Here is a 20,521-nt window from a genome sequence, read left to right on the forward strand (position 1 = left end):
AGTCTAAGGGTGCAAGTGGGAAGAGAAAGGAGGAGAGTGGAGGACTTGTCCCACATGCTCTCATTCTCTCTTGAGGGAGTAGGGTATATATATAAGAGTGAGTCTAGTATATATCATAAGACTGAGGACTGAGGCCTGGGCCTGGGCTTGGGCTTGGGAAAATGATCGCGATCCCGATCTATCTTTTATACAAACCAACCCGTCCGTTTTAAGAGTCCGTTTTTTTATTTTTTTTAATTTTTTTTTCAAAAATTTTTATTATTTTTTTTTTTTTAATGCAGAAATGCATTTTTTTTTAATGCAGAACTGCAGAAAACGCAGAAATTGAAAAAACGCAAGAATTGCAGAAATTTGAAAAAGCACAGAAAAACGCAAGAATTGCAGAAATTGAAAAAACGCAAGAAATTGCAGAAAATTGACTTACCTTTGGGTCTAAGAACTTCTATTGGAACCTCTCCCCTTAAGCACTTGAGTTTCCTATACTTCTCAGCAGCCCTAGTTTCCGCTGCATCAAAAGTAGCAGGTGCACCCGCCTCAACTTTTACCTTAAGGTCAGGAAAGAGTCCAGCTATGAACCTCTCCTTCTTTAAAAATTCTACACCATCACCAGGGTTAGCAACATTTCGTATCCATAGAGCCCAAAGACGTAGAAACTCTTGCTTGTACAAGTAGTAGTCATCTAAGTCCTTTTGCTTATGAGAAACAATGTCTTGCCATAGTTTTTGAGTGTTTTGGGGATCAAAGAAGTATCTCTTAAAACGATTCAAAACTTCTGTGTAATTCCCCTTAACTTCCTCAGGCAAAGAGTCAAACCAAGTACTAGCATCTTTCCTAAGGACCACCTCAAACATTTCTACACGTTCTTGATCGGTTACTATCCTCTTGATACGGCAAGACATCTTGAAATTTGCTAAAAATAATTCTGCATCCTCTCCAGGCTCTCCAAAGAAAAGAGGATATCCAGACATTTGGCGTTGGCTCTCCATTATTATGAAAGATTACAACACGAGTTACGATAAGGGATACAATAGAGATTTAGAACCACTCGCCTGCAAATGAAGAAGTAAGAAAATACCACTCTAGGTTTTCTTCTTCAGCTATCCAAGCTTCAATAAGGTCTCGATTTGTTTGATCAAAACAAAAAGGTAGACTATTGATGAGCTCTAAGAAGGGTTGAAATTCTTCAAAGCTAAGGCGATAAACAGAAATCTCTAGAACTTCATTTTCTGGATCCAAAAGGGCAACCACGTCCCAAGTGATAAACTGCACTTGCTCTACAATTCCCAACGCACAAGCGGTTTGTATAAAAACTAGATCTTCATGCTCGTCGAAGGCCGTGAGAAAGTAGCAATTGACTAGGAGCTCCTTTCCTTCGAGTTCCACACAGTCGGAGTGAGGCAACCTTCTCACAATTTCATAAAGAACATCCTCATCAAGTCCAATCAAGTTTGCAAGATTTAAAGACTCCACTTGTGCTACAAAATTCCTGGACAAAAACTCCTTAGGATTATGGTTAAATCATTCAAAAGCATAAAGAGATTTACAATGTCTCTATGAACAAAGTGTCATAGAAGGTAGAGAAGGATGAGAATTTATACAAATTTGCAATCTTCTCTATGCTCTCTTTATTAAGACAAGCTCTGAATGGCTCCCTATCTCCTTTGTTGAAAGAGAAAGGAAGACTATTAATAAGACGCAAATGAGGGAAAAATTCACCAAATGTGAGTCTATGAAGCATGAACTCTGGCCGCAAGTTTCCTGAAGAGTCTTCCTCAATGGTGAAATGCACTCGCCAAACGCCAAATTTCACTCTATTTACCAATCTTAGGGCACACACTAGTTGGATGAATGCGCGATCTTCCTTAGTGCCCAACAACAAGAGTAAAATGGAATCCACGCGTAGGACCTTCCGTCTTAACTTCACCACCCTCTTGTTATGAGGGAGACGCCTTACTACTTGCTCATGCAACTCAATTGGTAATAGAGCTAGATCTCTAAAGATTGAACTTTCACTGCACACACATTTCCAGTTAGAACAAATGATCATTTTTTTGTTTCTTGTAACAACTTGGACAAAGAAAAAACAAACATACACACTATTTTGCCGGGCTGCACTTCATTTTAAAATAAAATGAATACATGTACATCAAAAGAAGTGTGGTAGTTGATGAGAGGTAGAATGACAGGGTTTGGTGATGCAAGAATTTCTCCTACTCTTTGGGCACCAAACATGAACACCATTCGTTGTTGAAAATGGATCTTTCTACTAATTGCAACGTTTATTCTAATGTGTGGACTAAAATGAAAGGGAAAAACCTCTATTCCTGGGCCATTATCCATGGCCTATGCATGTCCTAATGCTTAAAATAACACAAAAATATAGACGTCCAAGCTAATATCGTACCTAATGAGAGGCAAAATAAAAGGATTTACCGAAGTGTTTATCTCGGATAACCTAAGAGGACCTAAAATTCTACGAATTACTCGCTGAAATTGCAACTTAGTACTAACAATTATGTGTACCTTTTGCCTTGCAATGGGAATGAAGGGATCATACAAATTCTCGTGATTCATGCAAGCTACTTGATTATGCTAAAGGTTGAGCCTTCACAAAACATACACAAGCCTGTTCCTCAGTGGGGGCACCAATTTGAAGCGGTCCGGGGCGGGCAACAAGAAGAGCAACCTCTAGACACCCTTCAAGGCTCCCGTGCTGCTCAATTGGGTTGGGGTTGGAAAAAACAACAAACACACACACAAACCCGCAACCTAACCCTACACAAATTTGGGGCACCACCTAGTTTTGGATGCGAACTAGGACGCGTAAAGAGAGAGAGAGAGAGAGAGAGAGAGAGAGAGAGAGATAGTGCTCGGGCTGCTTTGAAACGTATCGGCAATGATCAAGCAAACACAACTATATATTTAAGAAAGAGAGAGAAAGGGGGAGGGGGTGCTTGTTGCATTAATACCTTCTTACAAATCTATCATGACAAATCAAAGTCAGATTAGTATTTGTTTAACTCTTAAGAGGTAAGAAAATGTGGATTTCTTACAAGGTTGATGCTCCAAGTGTCTTGAGTAGGGCCAATTTTGACGCTTGTTGACGGTCCACTAGCTTTGACGGTACATTTTTTCTCCACTCTTGACCTTCCTTGAGAGACAAGGTAATTGAAGCTGAGTAATCAACCACCATGATGCTGTCTTTTAAGAGAAGAGGCTGAATTTTGTGGTTTTTTTGATAGATATGGGTAAATTGGAGGAGGAAAAATGAGACTAGGTGGTCAATTTTGGAATGGAATTGTGTGTGGGAGGTATGAGTTCACCATGGTTTCTCTTATTCTTCAAGGTTGAGGAGAAGGTGAGTAGGGTGCAGAGAGGAGGGGTGAGAGAGGTGGGGATGATGAGTGGAGAAGTGTGTGTGAAAGAGGAAAATGATAAAGTGGAAGAGAGAGTGTGGTTGCATAACATGGGAAAATTGGGGTCCACTAATAAAATCATAGCTCACGTCGTAGCTCAAAAAAATATGGAAAAATTTGAGGCAAAAGTTCAGCCCACGAGCTACAACTTTTGTTTGTATCACCTTTTCAAATTCGGAGAGCAAGTGAACTTTAAAAATTCAGCAAAACCGACCGTTTTTTTCCACTGCACAAGGTCCTTGTGGGGTCCTTCTTTGGGTGATTCTTTTGAATACCTCCAAGAGTGAGCCCTCCATAGTGCATGTATGCATGCCACCTACCCTTGACCTTATTTGGTAGGTCTATAATTGAAGATATTGTTGAGATCATGATATAAGTGAATAGTACAACTAAGAAAATCAAATATTGAGGGGTCTAAAAAATATGTACATGTCAAATATAAATAATATAGGTGGAAAAATATAAAGGGGTCAAAATAAATCTCTCTCATTATAAGTCTACCATAAAAAGATGAATATTTTTGGTGGTGTAATTTATGAGAGTAATAGAGAATATATGTAGGAAGGAAAAAATCACAATAGTAAAAAAAATATACACATAAATAGAACTAGTTTTTTTGGATTTTTGTTGGGATGGAGTTACACCAAAAATAAGAGAAGCTTGCATGAAATTCTTTTTATATGGAATAAAGAGTATGCAAAATGATAAGAAAAAATATGGTAATGGTGAGTCAATGTACATAGCATAAATAACACACCATAGGTAGAAATATTTAAATAAATACCACAATAATTATGAAATATCCTTTTATTTAGGCCCTATATACAATGAAATATTTACACACAAATGGGCCATAATATACTTATAATTTTTATTTTTTTTGGCTCAACTAGCCCAGTGACTAGCTAGCTGAGGGTTTTAAAGAAAATATGGGGAAAGTTCCCTAAATCACACACGCCTATATATAGTGAAATGGTAGGGATAGCCATAGTGTTTGAGTGATTTGATAGGGTGAGGTAGCTTACTATGGCCACTATGGAAAGCCAAAAAACGGCTATCATTAGCCCTCCCCCAGGATGATGGTATATTCATGTACCATCATAGAGCATCTTTTCCAAAGAGAGTGCTTCAGAGTCCTTGACGAGATTTTCATTGTTTGGCCCCTCAGAATTTTGGCTGGAGTTACACTCCTGCTTCATGTAACAATACTTACATGAGACAGCGGCCTTTGGACAGATCTTTGGTAGATCCTTTGGTAGAAGGCGACTCAAATAGGGCTTCAAGCGATACCCGTTTACCTTCCTGGAGTGCTCTTTACCATTCAAGTCCATAAGCTGATAGTAACTAGAATGGAAAGACTTCTTGACTATGTATGGACCTTGCCATCTAGTTTCAAACTTGGCATCAAAACGATTGTCAAGTCGATTGTCATACCTTAGCACAAGCTCTCCTTCCTTGATGCCTTTGTCCTTCAGTTTCTTGTCGTGCGTTTCTTTCGCTTGTGTGGCTTTCCTCTTGTAGCACTCATATGCTGCTTCTCTTTTCCACTCAAGCTCCACTAACGTAAGAAGTCGATCCATCCATACCTCTTGATCATCTTGTGCTCCTTTTCCATGAAGTCGCATTGTTGGAATGTTGAGCTCGATAGGCTGCAAAGCCTCTTGACCATAGACCAAGTGAAATGGTGTGAACTCCGTGGCTTCCCTATATGTGGTTCGATATGCCCACAAGGCACCATCCAAGAAGTCATCCCATAATTTTGTCTTGTTTTGCACCATCTTTCTAATGATTCCTGCAATGACACCATTAGCCTTCTCCACCAAACCATTTGACTGTGGGTAGTATGGTGTGCTATGACGATGTAGAATGTGAAGCTCTTCACAAACTTCTGTGAGCAAGCCCTTCCTAAACCCTGGACCATTATCAAAAACAATCTCCAAAGGTGTGCCAAATCTGCAACAAATGTGATTGTACACAAACTTGCTAACTGTCCTCTCATTCACTCTTGCCACACTTTGAGCTTCCACCCACCTAGTCATATAGTCTACAGCCACTAGAATGTAGAGTTTACCATTTTTTGTCCTAGGCAGAGGACCCATAGCATCAATGCCCCACTTTTCAAAGGGTCCATTTGCAAGCACTATTTGCCTCGGGCCATGCACCAACCTTCTATTTCCATTTATCTGACAATTGTGACAGCTTTTACACCAATGTTGAATATCCACATGCAAGCTTGGCCAAACATACCCCGCAAGCAAAATCTTCTTCACAGTTGATTCTTGGGCAAAATGACCACCACATGCCTCTTCATGCAAACCTTTTAGAATGGCTGGAATTTCCTCGATAGTTGGTACTCTTCTGCACACTTGATCCTTCCCTCTTTGATAGAGGGAGCCTTCTAGGAAGAGATAGAAACTTGCCTTCTTCATGAGTCTCCTCTTCTAAGCCTTCGTGAAGTCTTGTGGAAACTCACCCTCCAAAATGTAGCCGATAATGGGAGCCAATGACTCCAATCCCTGGTATCTCGGTTGCTTGACAGCTGCTGCCACCATGATGACCTGCACTTCTCTCTCAACACATGTAACTGCTTGTTGTGCAAGTAAATCGGCATCTTCATTTTGTTTCCTCGGAATATGATATAGTTGCACTTCTTCAAACTGATTAAACATCTTACGAATGGCATGAACTTTTGTTCTTAAGCTTTCATTCTTGCATGCCCAAATGCCTAAAATCTGTTTAACAATGAGAAGTGCATCTCCCTTTACCATGAGACGTTTTATCCCTTGGCCAATGCACATCTTCAAACCATGAAGTAGTGTGTCGTATTCTGCTTCATTGTTGCTAGTTGAACCTGGTAGATTGACCTTCTCTTTCATGACCACCTCTCCACTTGGGTTGAGCAACACTAGCCCTCCCCCTCCTTTCCCTGTGGCTCGTCGAAAAGCTCCATCAAAGAACAAGGTAAAAGCATTGGGAATACTTTTTGGTGGTGGCAATGGTAGGGTCTTTACTTGAGGCACCTTAATTTCCTTCTCATGTACCCTATAAGTGAGAATCCCTGCCAATTGTGCACGCACACTATCTTCTACCTTGAAAGAGTATTGAAACTCTTGCAACTCCATAATCAATGGATATGGTTCATTATGATGCTATCGTAGAGCTTATACAAAACTAACTCATGCTTAGTAGATGCTAAACATTGCCAACACACACACACACACACACACTATCTTAGGGTTCGGGAGACCTCTCACCACAATACCCTCTTACATTGGACACAAAATTGGCAATGAAAACACACTAAAACACTTTGTAAAACAAGATCAAATGATAGAAACTTAAAATACACAAGTCACCTTGAATTCACCAAACAGTATTGCACAAGTGGAAGGACGAAGATTTGAACGTTGAATCACGCCTTTGATGCACCAAACCTCAATTTATTGATGATGGAGGAACATATACAACATTGGTTTTGAGATTTTGGAATTCATGCTCTCTCACTTGCAATGTGTAGCTTGAAAGCTTCTCTCACACAAAAAGTGAAGCTCACAAAGTGGTTGCTACCCCTAAGTCTCTCCTCACGCATAGAGTGTTGGGGTGCTATGTGAGATATTGGAGGTGATTTACAAGAAGGAGAGGGGTCTATTTATAGGTTGGATACCTCTCATTAAGATTATTAGAAATTGTAAATTATAAGCTAACAAATCAGGATGATGATTTTGTTTAAATATCAAAACATTATGAGCCTTCTTTGTCTGCTTGAGTCATGGGTGTGGGCTCAAAAGAGAGAATTATTGATGGTAGATAAGGTGAAAGTAGAGTTTTAACACTAGGTTGGTAACCTAATAGGACATAAAAGTGTCCTTTTAGGGTTTTGAAAAAAACCTCCAAAACCATAGTAGATCCACTCATTTTGTAAAATCCTTTCATGAGGTTATAGTGCAAGGCCTACTACACATGAAAAAAATAAGAAACTTGTAAAATTTCTCATGTTTTGGTCACACCAAGCCTCCAAAGTTGATGGACCACTACATTTTCATAAAAACAGTCATTTCTTACGTTTTGTTGCATAAAAATAAGATTAGGGATTTTTGTAGGACTTGAGATAAATTCCGTAGTTAACTTCAATGGGTTGGTGATCTGAACATATGATTGCTTCTCACTCACTATTTTTTGTTTCTCCAAAAGAAATAGGTACAAAAAAGTTGAATTTTTACCATTCTGCAAACCTGTCATCAAAGTTTCTATAGCCACGCTCAGTACAAATAATATATGCATGTTTTCTTAGTTCCCTATTGTCCTTTAGGTTCATAAGGAGCCATGGAGCATGTCAAAAGAATAATACATCTCTTACCAAGGGGAATCTTGGGGACAAAGATGAAGTGCTAAATACAGCAAACATGAAAAAACTGGGTTCAACATTATGAGTTGTAGAATCCCATAGAAACTATTCAAAATCTAGCCAAATTTGATCCTTATGACTAGATATGGTTACTACCTACAAAATGCATGTACTTGTCACAAGAAACTAACAATATTGAAAAAGCTATACTTGATATAGTAGAATGTTTCCTTGTCTTCTATAATTGAAAAAATCAACCATCGTTGTCTACTATGCAAAATAGGGTATTAGGTGCCCCAAAACTCAAGGAATATTAGCTTTATGTTACAATATGCGACATAGAAAATCAAAACTGCATTTGGATATCATGAAAGCCATCAAAAAAATCATAGAAGAGCTAAAATTGGCTAAAAAGCAGGATTTGACAATTTTTGTAATTTGGTCATAACTTACAACTTTAACATTTGTTTCTCCCTAGAAGCATCAGGACATGTTGAGGACTACTAGAGATAGTTCTCTAGCATTATGGACCTCACAAACATGAATTATAGAGTGGTATAGTTGCAAAAAGTTGAAAAAAGCCAAAAACGGGACCCGTTTTTTCACACAATTTAGGTTGTGAAATGTTGTGCAAGGACAAGGTTAAAGATGGAATTGATATTCCAAAAAAATGTCGAGCTTTTTTCAGCTCATGAGAGAACTTTCTAGACAGATAGCACCTCAAAATCCATTTTGAAACTCTTGACATAATTCAAGGAAAATGGTCACTTAACAGGACATAAAAGTGTCCCAGGACATAAAAGTGTCCCATTACCAACCTAGTGTTAAGGAAGGAGAGAGATAAGAAAGAGAGAGAGAGAGAGAGAGAGAGAGAGAGATAAGAAAGAGAGAGAGAGAGAGAGAAAAAAATGACGGGGATGACTAGATCTCCTGCGATCGGGGATTAGGTCACACCTGGCCTGCAGATCTTCACTGTTTCGACTCCTTCTCTCGTGGGCGTATCCTTGGAGGTGGGCTGTGTATGCAACAAACTCGCCATAGCTCGCCGAACTCTCAACACGCTACACAATCAGGTCCTCTCTTGACTAAATTGAGCAATGGCTCTTCCCACCCCCTTTTGCTTGAATCCCTCTGAGGCATCCGTGCCTCCCTTGGTCTCTGAACGAGAGATGTTGTCAGTCACTGCTCTTACCTCATGCTTAACTCAGGCCCTAACCTTTGACCCTTCTGTTAAGGGGATGCACAAGGTTACTTTGCCTGCCCAATCAATTATGGCTCAAGTATCTGTATTCAAATCACGAGCTATCGTTCTGTACTTCACTAGGAAAATCCCCCCCTTGCATGAAATTGCAAGGTTTCTTGATCAAGGATTTAAGAAGGTTGTAGTTGATAAAGTGTTCTACGATGGGTCAGGACTATATGAAGTCATTTTCTTCTCGCCTAGAGACCAAAAGGCCTTTCAAAATTCATCCAGAGCAAAAGGCCTTTCAAAATTCATCCACCATCATTGTACATATGTGCTAATTTTCAGCTTTAGCACTTAGTCATTTTGTACTCTCTTTTCTGTGAGAAGAAGAAGAATCTTTCCATCTCTGTGTGCTTTGTGCTTGTCTTGTGTAGCTCTCTTGCATCCTCATTCTTTACATGGTATCAGAGCCTGGTGCAGGCAAGAGAGGCTAAGAGAGCAAGAGCATCACAATCTCTTCGTTCGCAATCCAAAGGTCTCCAAAGTGCAGTACATAGAGATTTACTGTACAAGTACATTTGTTGTATGTACGCTTGATTGTGGACACTCGTTGAGTGTAGAAAGCGTTACAGGTACCATGATAGCAGGTTCAGCAGATTTGCAGGTTTTTGCAGATTGCAGCTATTTTGTCTTAGTACTTCAAGATGTCTGACAGTTGCAGTCAGATTGTTACTGAGAAAATTGAGAAAAATAACTACCCTGCATGGAAGTTCAGAATAACTAATTTCCTAAAAGGAAAAGCTTATTGGGACTATGTAGAAGGAGACAATGAAAAGGAACCAGAGATTCCCGAGGCAAATGCTACAACAGAACAAAGAAAATCTTTGAGGGACTGGCAACAAGGCCAGAGAAAAGTGATGTATTGGCTTTCTATGGGCATCACAGATGGCATGATGGGCTATCTACACGATGCTGAAACCCTCACCGTTGCATGGAAAAACTTAGGCAGAGTGTTTGAGGTGAACACCAAGGCCAGGAAGCTTCAACTAAAGTCGGAGCTAAATCAGGTTAAGAGGAACAACCTCTCCATCAATGATTATGCCTTGAAGATCAAGAGTATCATTGAGGCTCTTGGACCTATTAAAGTCTTAGTGGAAGACGATGACATTGTCCGTGCATGCTTGGATGGCCTAGGAGATGAGTATGTACATTTCAAGTCTTCCATGAATACAAGAGACGACATCCCCGTGTTCCAAGATTTGATTTCTATGCTTATTCTTGAGGAGAAGAACCTTGACACATCTTCTTCTCATGGCAGAAATAATTTTGAATAGGCCTTCTATTCTAACTCCAACAGAGGTAGAGGTAGAGGTCGTGGTCGAGGCCCAAGTGTTTGCAGGGGCCAATTTTGAGAAGGTCAATCAAATCAAAACAGTTTAGGTGGCAGGGAAAACCAGTCTCAAGGCAGGGGGAGTCAAAGAGGTTGTGGTGCTGGATCAAGCAGGCAACAACATACTGCAGACAGCAGAGAATGTTGGACTTATGGTGAAAGAGGTCACATGTCACGTGACTATCCAAAGGGAAAAGCAAGTGGAAAGAGAGAATAGGGAAACTATGCATCTACTAGTAGAGATGCAGATGATAGCAAAAGCAAGCGCATGTTTGTTATGCAGCATGTAATGAATACAATGACTGCAGAGAATTGCACCCAAGATGGTGTTTGGTATGTGGATTCAGGTGCCTCTAATCACATGACATCTCGTGGAGAGTGGTTTAGAGATATGTGAAAACCAGATGTGTCAGGCTATGTGCAAACAGGAGATGACACATCTCACCCCATTGCTCATGTAGGGGACATACCCCTAAATACAAAGAGTGGGAAATCAAAGTACTTAGCAGATGTACTTCATGTCCCAAACATTAAAAAGAATCTTGTTTCTGTTGGACAAATGGTTGAGCAGGGTTTCCAGGTTCGCTTCAATCCGAATGGTTGTTATGTAGAAGATTTCGAAAATGGCTGTAAGCTGATCACAGAGGGCAAAAGTGTGGGAAAAATGTTTACGTTGAATGTAGACATGCGTGAGGTAAAAGATGCATTATTTGCACAGGGCACAGGTGTTGTGGCTGATGTTGACATTTGGCACAAACGCATTGCCCATGTCAATGAGCAAAGATTGTGCAGCATGCAATTAAAACAGATTGTAAAAGGTTTGCCCAAATTCAAGGTGGATGGTATGCATAAAGTGTGTGCAGCATGCCAGTTTGGAAAACAGTCAAAGGGCTCATTTCCACATGAGCGCAATGTATGTAAAAAGCCACTTGAGGTGGTGCACACAGATGTTTGGGGTCCAGCCGATACTGCAAGTATACATGGTTGCAGGTATTATGTCTCTTTCATTGATGACCATACAAGGAAAGTATGGGTCTACTTCATGCGTAACAAAAGTGAAGTGTTTGGTCACTTTCAAGACTTCAAATTCATGATTGAGAAGGAGACAGATATGAAAATCAAGACATTGAGGTCAGATGGAGGGGGAGCGTACTTCTCCAATGATTTTTCATATTTTTTGTGAATGCATGGTATACGCAGGCAGTTTACTGCAGATATACTCCACAGCAGAATGGGGTCGTAGAAAGGAAAAACAGGCACATTGCAGAGGTTGCACGTGCATTGATGAATGAGAAGAACATGACTCATCATTTCTGGGCTAAAGCTGTAAATACAGATGTGTACATTATGAACAGGACACCTACAGCTGCGGTGCATGATGTAACACCTGAGGAAACGTTTACAGGTACAAAGCCTGATTTGGCACACTTGAAAGTGTTTGGCTGCATAGCTTACGTGCACATACCAGATGAGTTGCGTAGGAAATTGGATCCTAAAGCAGAGAAATGTATTCTTGTGGGATATTCCCTCGAACAAAAGGGGTACAGGTGCTACAATCCTACTACCAGAGATGTAGTCTTTGATGAGATGAGCAACTGGTACAGTAATGCACATGGCACTATTGGGGCTGATGTAAAAGATGATGTGGTTGTACAAAATGTGAGGCCACAGTCACAAGTTTTGAGTGGACCACAAGAGTCCTCTTCTCGTGGCTCTGTTGAGAAGCCATGGAATGGTAGACTACGTACGTAGGTCACTCCACCAGCAGGTACAGGGAATATATCATGAAAAGGGAAGGAAAAGGTTGATGAACCTCCCTTTATGGCTGATGCATCATCAGGTTTTTCACATGTAGACATGGATTCAGATGGTTCTGAACAAAGTCTTGATGAGGAATTTGGAATTCCGGCCATCAAGACACCTAGTGTAAGGAATGTACAAGAAGATGCTAGAGGGCAAAGGAGTGACCAAGGACCGCGCAAATCTAACAGAGTCAAAAATCCACTTCAGAAATTGACTTATGATGGGTATCTAGTGCATCACCAAGCCTACATGGCTAAGGTGATACAGGATGTGGAGCCCACATGTTTTGAGGATGCAGTTGGAAATGTGCATTCGGATGATGCAATGAATGAAGAGATGGCTGCATTGGAAGCAAACGACACATGGGAGTTGGTGCCATTGCCAAGTGGCAAGAAAGCTATTGGATGTAAATGGGTGTATAAAACCAAGAATAAGGCTGATGGTAACATTGAGCTTCACAAGGCAAGGCTGGTCGCACAGGAATATGCAAAGACGTATGGCATAGACTATGAGGAGACCTTTGATCCAGTGGCAAAAATGACGACTGTGAGAGTTGTCATAGTAGTGGCTGCATCTAGAGGATGGATTATGCATCAAATGGATGTAAAGAATGCCTTCTTGAATGGTGAGTTGCAAGAGGAAGTGTATATGGATCAGCCACCTGGTTATGTCGATCCAGGTTACCCAGATTATGTATGCAGGCTTCTCAAAGCCTTGTATGGTTTGAAGCAGGGCTCTAGAGCATGGTATGACAGGATTGCCAAGTATCTTGTCAGTATTGGTTTTAGGAGAGCTCATGCTGATCATTCACTCTATGTACGTGAGAGTGATATGGGGATTGTGGTCATTACCATATATGTCGATGACCTTATTATTGTGGCTGACAATGCTATGGAGATTGACCATGTGAAGGGTCTTCTTAAACAGGAGTTTGAAATGAAAGATTTGGGCGAGTTGCGCTACTTTCTTGGCATTGAGGTGATCAGGACTCCAGAGGGTGTATGGCTGTCCACAGAGACAGTATGCTTTGGACATGTTGTCAAAGTATGGTATGGCTGATTGTAAGCCAATTTCTATTCCCTTGGATGTGAATGCAAAGCTGAGTGCAGAGAAGGGTGATGTTCTTGAGGATGTCAAGATGTATAGGAAGATTGTGGGTAGTCTAATCTACTTGACTATCAAAAGGCCAGACGTGAGCTACATAGTAGGCTTGGAGAGTCAGTTCATGCAGCTTCCGAGGAAGCCACATTTGGATGGAGTACGACGCACACTTCGGTATGTGCAAGGGACTCTTGACTACGCATTTTTCTATGCAGCAGATGCTCTATTAGCATTGTATGGGTATACAGATGCAGATTGGGCAAGTAGCATTGTTGATAGGAGATCTACGAGTGGCTTCATGTTCTCTTTTGGGAGTGCTGCTGTTACTTGGAGCAACAAAAAACATCCTACGGTTGCTTTATTGAGCACAGAGTCCGAGTACAGAGGTGCAGCAGTTGCGGCGTGCGAGGTAGCTTGGCTACACGCATTACTTGAGGACTTGGGAGTGTAGGTGGACCAGCAGATTGTCATCCATTGTGACAACCTCAACAACATGCAGTTGGCTAGGAACCCAGTGTTCCATGCCAGGACCAAGCACATAGAGGTCCATTACCACTACGTTCGAGAGCGAGTGTTGGCGGGCGACATCGACTTGGTCTACGTCAGCACAGAGGAGAAGATAGAGGATATTTTTACCAAGGCCCTCGGAGCTGAGAAGCTTCGAAGTTTCCGGACTATGCTTGGACTCTACGACATGCAGAGCTCGAGGGGGAGTGTTGAGATGTCGAGCTCTACATCCTGAGCTGGCATCCACTATGGGTCTTGGACGCTTACGGCATTTACTCACTGGCGCATTAGGTGACCGACACAGAGGATCTCTGTCAGTGATTTTACGGCTGGACTACACTTATAGTGCCAGCCTAGTATGCTTCTAGTGAGTTCACACTTAGTGACCGCATGTACATATGTGCTACTTTTCAGCTTTAGCACTTAGTCATTTTGTACTCTCTTTTCTGTGAGAAGAAGAAGAAGCTTTCCATCTCTGTGTGCTTTGTGCTTGTCTTGTGTAGCTCTCTTGCATCCTCATTCTTTACAAATGGGTACTTGACCATCACTCTGAAAGATGCTCTGTCTTCAATGTTGATTCTCCCTGGGTTCATTGCATATTTGCAATGTCTATGTTTCTAATGCTACAGCTGAAAGACTTGACCTCTGGCACTGGCTATCTAGTCTAAATTGGACCCAAGGTATAATAGGTGGTGACTTTAATATGGTAGAGCATGCTGCTCATACCACTTCTCTATCCACTGTCATGAATGCTACAGAGAGTGCTGGATGGGAAAACTTTCACAAAGGTGCTAAGCTCATAGATTCTTGGGAGGCTATGGCCAGGCCATCCTCTGGTTTCACCTACCACTCTACATCTCATCAGAACTCTTGGTCTAGATTGGACAAACTGTACTTTATTGGTTCACATTGGCTGCCTAATTCTAAAAAAATGTTTGTTGATGTTTCATCTGCCATGTCTGATCACTTTCCACTTTTTTTTAACCTTATTGATTATGCTTTGGAGAATATACATCTGTATGGTCATACTAAACCCCTTACTCATGCAGCTTTCAAACAGCAAGTTAATGATCTCATACAGTATGCAACTGAGCATTACACTAACCCCCTAGCTACCTGGCTATGTAATGTCTCTAGGATGCAACAATGTATCAGAATTGTTGGTAAGATAGTAGCCAAACATAGGAATCTAAAACTGATGAAATCCAAGTGCAAGGCTGAGCTACTTGTTCACAAAGCTGTTCAGAACATGGTACTGTGTCAAAGTGAGCTTCAGGAATTGGCTGAGGCTAGAGCCACCATTCTGGAATGGGAACTGGCCCAAACTGTTAAACAGAGTTTCTTATGTAGGCAATGGGTTGTGGAAGATGGTAGAGATGCATCAAAAAGCTTCTATAAGAAATTGAGACACAAGAAGAGCATATAGACTCTAGTGGTATTACATAAGGATGATGGGCCTCCTCTGAACAAGGGATGTGATATCCTGGAAAAGGTTTCACATTATTACAATGAGCTGCTCAATGTGAAACCTGAATACTCAAAAACCAGACAGCAAGCTATTCACACCCTGCTTGATACAGTGAATCCATGCATTGAGAAAGCTACAGCAGACATATTGGAGCAACCTCTACAGGACAAGGAAATAATGTATGCATTGCATAAATTTCCCAATGAAAAGTGCCCAGGCATATGTGGCTTATCAAAGGAGTTCATGATCTCCTTCTGGCATGAATTGAAAGGAATTGTTTGTCCATTGCTCAATGCAGTGTGGATTTCTCAATGCATGGATCATGTACTCAAGCAGGGTATTTTCAAGCTGATACTAAAGAACACATTTCCCAAATACTTGGCAGACTGGAGGCATATCACCATGATGGGAATGCTCTACAAGATTCTGGCTAAAACCATAGCAATCAGAATTTCACCTGAGCTTAGGAAATATATTCATCCTGCCCAAACTGGATTTATAGCAGGTAGATCTATTGTTGACAACATTCTTACTGTGTAGATAGGTATTGAACATGCTTTAGCCACTCATCAAGATATGGTTATGTTCCAGATTGACTTTGTGAAAGCCTTTGACACAGTACAATGGGATTTTGTATCTGGTGTCCTAAGCAAAATGGGGTTTGGACCTAAAATCAGTGGATTCATTTACCTCATTGGATAGAATGCATATTCAAGAGTTTTCATAAATGGCAGATTGTCAGACAAAGTTTACATTGCAAGGTCTGTTAGATAAGACTGCCCTATAAGCCCCCTTTTCTTTGCAGTAGTCACTCATCCTCTGTATGCTTATTTGGACTGTTTAGCTAACAAGAGACGTCTGCAAACTCTTCAGCTTGGTTCTAAACAAGTGGCAGGAAAGGACTTTGCTGATGACACATTTCTGTTTTTGAAAGCTCATAATGTAAACATCATGAGATTTGTGAAAGTACATGATTTGTTTGCTGTAGCAACTGGTCTGCATTTGAATCTGCAAAAGTCTTCTTTGATAGATGTATCAGCCATAGATTTTGTTGCCCTTGTGTGGCCTGGTAAAAGAGTGCATAAATGCCAGGTGTTCAAACATCTGGGCTACCCAATAGGAGTGGAGGTGCCACAAAACAAACTGCAACAGTGGGTTGTAGCTAGAGTCCAAACCAAAATTGTTGGCTCGCACTGTGATGAATGGCCAATCCGTGTGAGGCTTAGAATAGTGCAGTCTATTTTCAGTCCCTACTTGTTATATTACCTCCATCTACTGGCATGGACTGATGGCATGCTTTAGAAATGTGTTTCTCTGATGGTGGCTAAATTTCTCTGGGGCATCTCCGCAGCATCTCGTGCATTAGTGTCCTAGCAAAAAATAAACACACCCTATCAGCTAGGTGGCCTGCATATTTTGAATTACAGATTCATGTTGATGCTAGAAGGGCATGCCTCATCAAGCATATGCTAGCTTTTGATACTGACTGGGCCATATGTATGTGGAAACTCATAGACCAGGCTATTGTATATTTTCATGGTACTTGGCAGATGAACTCTTGGGATAAACTGTTTACTATAGCCCCTTTGAACACAGGATTTGAAACATCCACAATGCCTATCAGATCCTAGAAAAAAATTTGTTCTACTCTTATCTGGAAGGGAAGAATGAGATATACTGGAAATTCACTTGGTGCTGAAAATATATTTTGGAGCTTTGTATTTAAAGTACCTCCTGCTAAACTGCTTGGAAAATCTGCATTGTCTATGTCAAAGAAGCGAATTGCTCAAATTAGTCAGCTGCTGGACTCTAACTTACAGTTGAAAATTTTTGCAGTGGCAAGAAGACAATATGGATTGGGGTACAGATGCAGAAGGGATTGGCAAGAGCTTGGAGCTCATGTATACAACTTGCCAGTGTTCAACTCAGTTAATGAAGAAGACAGATTTAGAGATTGGGCTCTTCCAGGACACTCAGCCAACTGGTGGAAATCACATACATATGTATTTTATATTTTGCTTTTGCCTGAAAACAATATGTATCAGAGATGTAACGAGCAATGGAGTCTAAACATGAATGTATTATGGTGGAACAATGTACTCAGTAGCATATGGCTTGTACCTTATCAATTTAAATTCAGATTCTTTTTGTGGAGAGTAGGTACAGGCACTCTGGCCACTGCTGCAAATCTGAATAGGAAAGGCTTCACAAATGGAACTTCTGCTAGATGTAAGAAATTGGAAACAGTGAGACATGTTTCCTGGCATTGTAAAATTTTTGTAGAATGGTGGAAATGGGATGAATACATGTGTTATACAGCTTGGGGGGTTCAAATTACCAAATATAAGCTCACATTTGCTAAAGTTAACACGGAGCATGACACTTCTCTACAGTTTGCCCTGCACTCCTTTAGAATCTGGTTTCTATGGTTTATATGGTCTATGAGAAATTGTAAGTCTTTGAAAAGAATACAGGGATCAATCGCACTGTGCCAATGAGGGTCATCAGAGACAGGATGATAGAAGATGCAAGGACAAAGATTTCAGAGATAGAGTGATGCATGTCCTCAACAAACTGATAGTTTGATGAGAAATCATGACAGTATGTAAAATGATATTGTAAATATAAGAAAACAAAACAATTTTCCAAGAGAGAGAGAGAGAGAGAGAGAGAGAGAGAGAGAGAGAGAGAGAGAGAGAGAGAGAGAGTTACTATGCACATGTAGGCTTGAGGTGAGGTGTATTTTATGGTTAGTTCAATGTCTATTTTGTATTAGTATGTTAGTGGTTAGTGTTAGTACTTTGTAGTTAGAAGCATGGGGTAAAATTACATGGTATATGCACCCAAGACGAATTATATGATTTATACAATGATAAAAAGTAAGAGAAGTATTAAAATATACACAATTTGATGGAAACCACAAGATGGAAAGGGATTTTTCCACCTTCTCCTCTAGCGAGCGGTTGTAGAACTCTGTCGGTATAGTTCTTGTGACCATGGAAAATTTGAATTTTTCATGATCAAACTGCTCCTTTTGTAGATCTTGAGGTTGGTAATTTGCTGATTTTTTCTCCTTTTGTGAAAGGATGAAGAGGTTATGGTAATATGTGTTTGATTCTAGAGAGAGAAATTGAGCTATATGTGTTTAGAGATGATAATTTTGAGCTATGGAGTAAGGGGAGATGGGAATGGTGAAGAAGATGAAAGAAACCATGAAAGTTGCAGGTTTGAGTGAGGGATAGAGAGGAATGAGTATGTGTGTGTGTGGAAGTAGGAAAGTAGGTGAGAAAAGAGTATGGGTTACTTTGTGAGAAAAGTGGACAGATTGGGGTCCACACAAAAAATCATATCTCACTGTGGTAGCTCCAAACTTTATCAAAAATTTTGAGGTGATTTTTCAGCTCTTGGTCCACATTTTGCCTTGTAACTACCACTTCAAATTCAGAATGGAGATGGATATAAAAAATCCCACCAAAATACCTAGTGTTCTTCACAAAAAAGTATTTAGTGACCCCCTTTTTGTTGAATTTGCTAAGGCTCCAAAGGTGAGCCCCACCTTGCATGAGAGCATGGCCTAATAGATTCTTAGGGGTTTGAAAATATGCATGGTTGTGAATTAAGCATAATTATACTATGTGGATATGATGAAAAAAAACAGACTAGTATATATAAATAATTTATGGAATCTAGAATAGTCTGAGCTATATATAAAATAAATAAATATGTAAAAATATAAGGAATCAAATGAGGAGAGTTCTCATTTGTTTCTATTGATGTAATTTATTTACAAGAGGTAAAGAAAAATACATGTAGAAAATAGAAATTGAGTAAAAGGCAATGACTGATGGTGGAAGGTTTTTCTTTGAGGTTTTTCCTTGGAGTGGATTCACACCAAAAATAAGAGAAGCTTGCATGAAAATATTTCTATATGAAATAAAGAGTATGCAAAATGGTAAAGAAAATTGTGGTAATGGTGAGTCAATATACATAGCATATATATACAAATAACGCACACCTAGGTAAAAATATTTAAATAGATATAAAAAATAATTATAATAAAAACTCCCTATATTTAGGCCCTATATACAATGAAATACTTATACACAAAAGGGCCATAATATATTTTTATTTATTTTTTTGGCTCAACTAGCTCAGTGACTAGCTAATTGAGGGTTTTTAAGGAGATATGGGAAAAGTCCCCTAACTCACACATGCCCATGTACAGTGAAATGGTGAGGATAACCAAAGTGTTTGAGTGCTTTGATAGGATGAGGTAGCAATTTTGAATAGCTAAAAAATGGCTACTATTAGCCCTCCCCCAAGATCATGGTATATTCATGTGCCATCATAAAGCATCTTTTCCAAAGAGAGTGCTTCTGATTGTTTCACCCCTTGGCATTTTGGTTCGGATTACACTCATGCTTCAGCTGATACCTGATTTTCTTCCTAGAGTGCTCTTTACCATTCAAGTCCATGAGTTGGTAATAACTTGAATTGAAAGTCTTCTTGACAATGTATGGTCCCTGCCATCTAGTCTCAAACTTGGCATCAAAATGATTATCAAGTCGATTGTCATACCTTAGCATAAGATCTCCTTCCTTTGATGCCTTTGTCCTTCTGTTTCTTGTCAAGCTTCTCCTTTGCTTGTGTAGATTTCCTCTTCTAGCACTCATAAGCTGCTTATCTTTTTGACTCAAGCTCAGCTAAGGTAAGAAGTCAATCCATCCACGCTTCTTGATTATCTTCTGCTACTTTGCCATGAAGTCGCATTGTTGGAATGTTAAGCTCGATTGTTTGTAAAGCCTCTTGACCATAGACCAAGTGAAATGGTGTGAACTCTGTGGCTTCCCTATACGTGGTTCGATATACCCACAATGCTCCATCCAAAAATTTATCCCACAAATTTGTCTTGTTTTCCACCATCTTTCTGATGATGCATGCAATGATACCATAAGCTTTTCTACCAAACCATTCGATTGGGGATAGTAGGGTGTATTGTGACGATGTAGAATGTGAAGTTCTTCATAGAATTCTGTGAGCAAGCCCTTTCTAAATCCTGGACCATTATCAAAAAAAATCTCCAAAGGTGTGCCAAATCTACAACAAATGTGAGTGTAGACAAATTTGCTCACTGTCCTCTCATTTACCTTTGCCACACTTTGTGCTTCCACCCACCTAGTCATATAGTTTATCGCCACTAGAATGTAGAGTTTATCATTTTTTGTCCTAGGCAAAGGACCCATAGCATCAAGGCCCCACCTTTTCAAAGGGTCCATTTGCAAGCACGATTTGCCTTGGACCATGT

General features: G+C 40.2%; 1 pseudogene; it reads left to right on the forward strand.

The window, feature by feature from the left end:
* The first annotated feature begins 8,782 nt into the window (after positions 1 to 8,782).
* Positions 8,783 to 17,802, forward strand: LOC147462510 (uncharacterized; annotated as a pseudogene).
* The last annotated feature ends 2,719 nt before the right edge of the window (positions 17,803 to 20,521 follow it).

The sequence above is a fragment of the Adiantum capillus-veneris genome, chromosome 2 (assembly GCF_014529385.1).
Source record: "Adiantum capillus-veneris isolate H3 chromosome 2, ASM1452938v2, whole genome shotgun sequence".
NCBI classification, from domain to species: Eukaryota; Viridiplantae; Streptophyta; class Polypodiopsida; order Polypodiales; family Pteridaceae; genus Adiantum; species Adiantum capillus-veneris.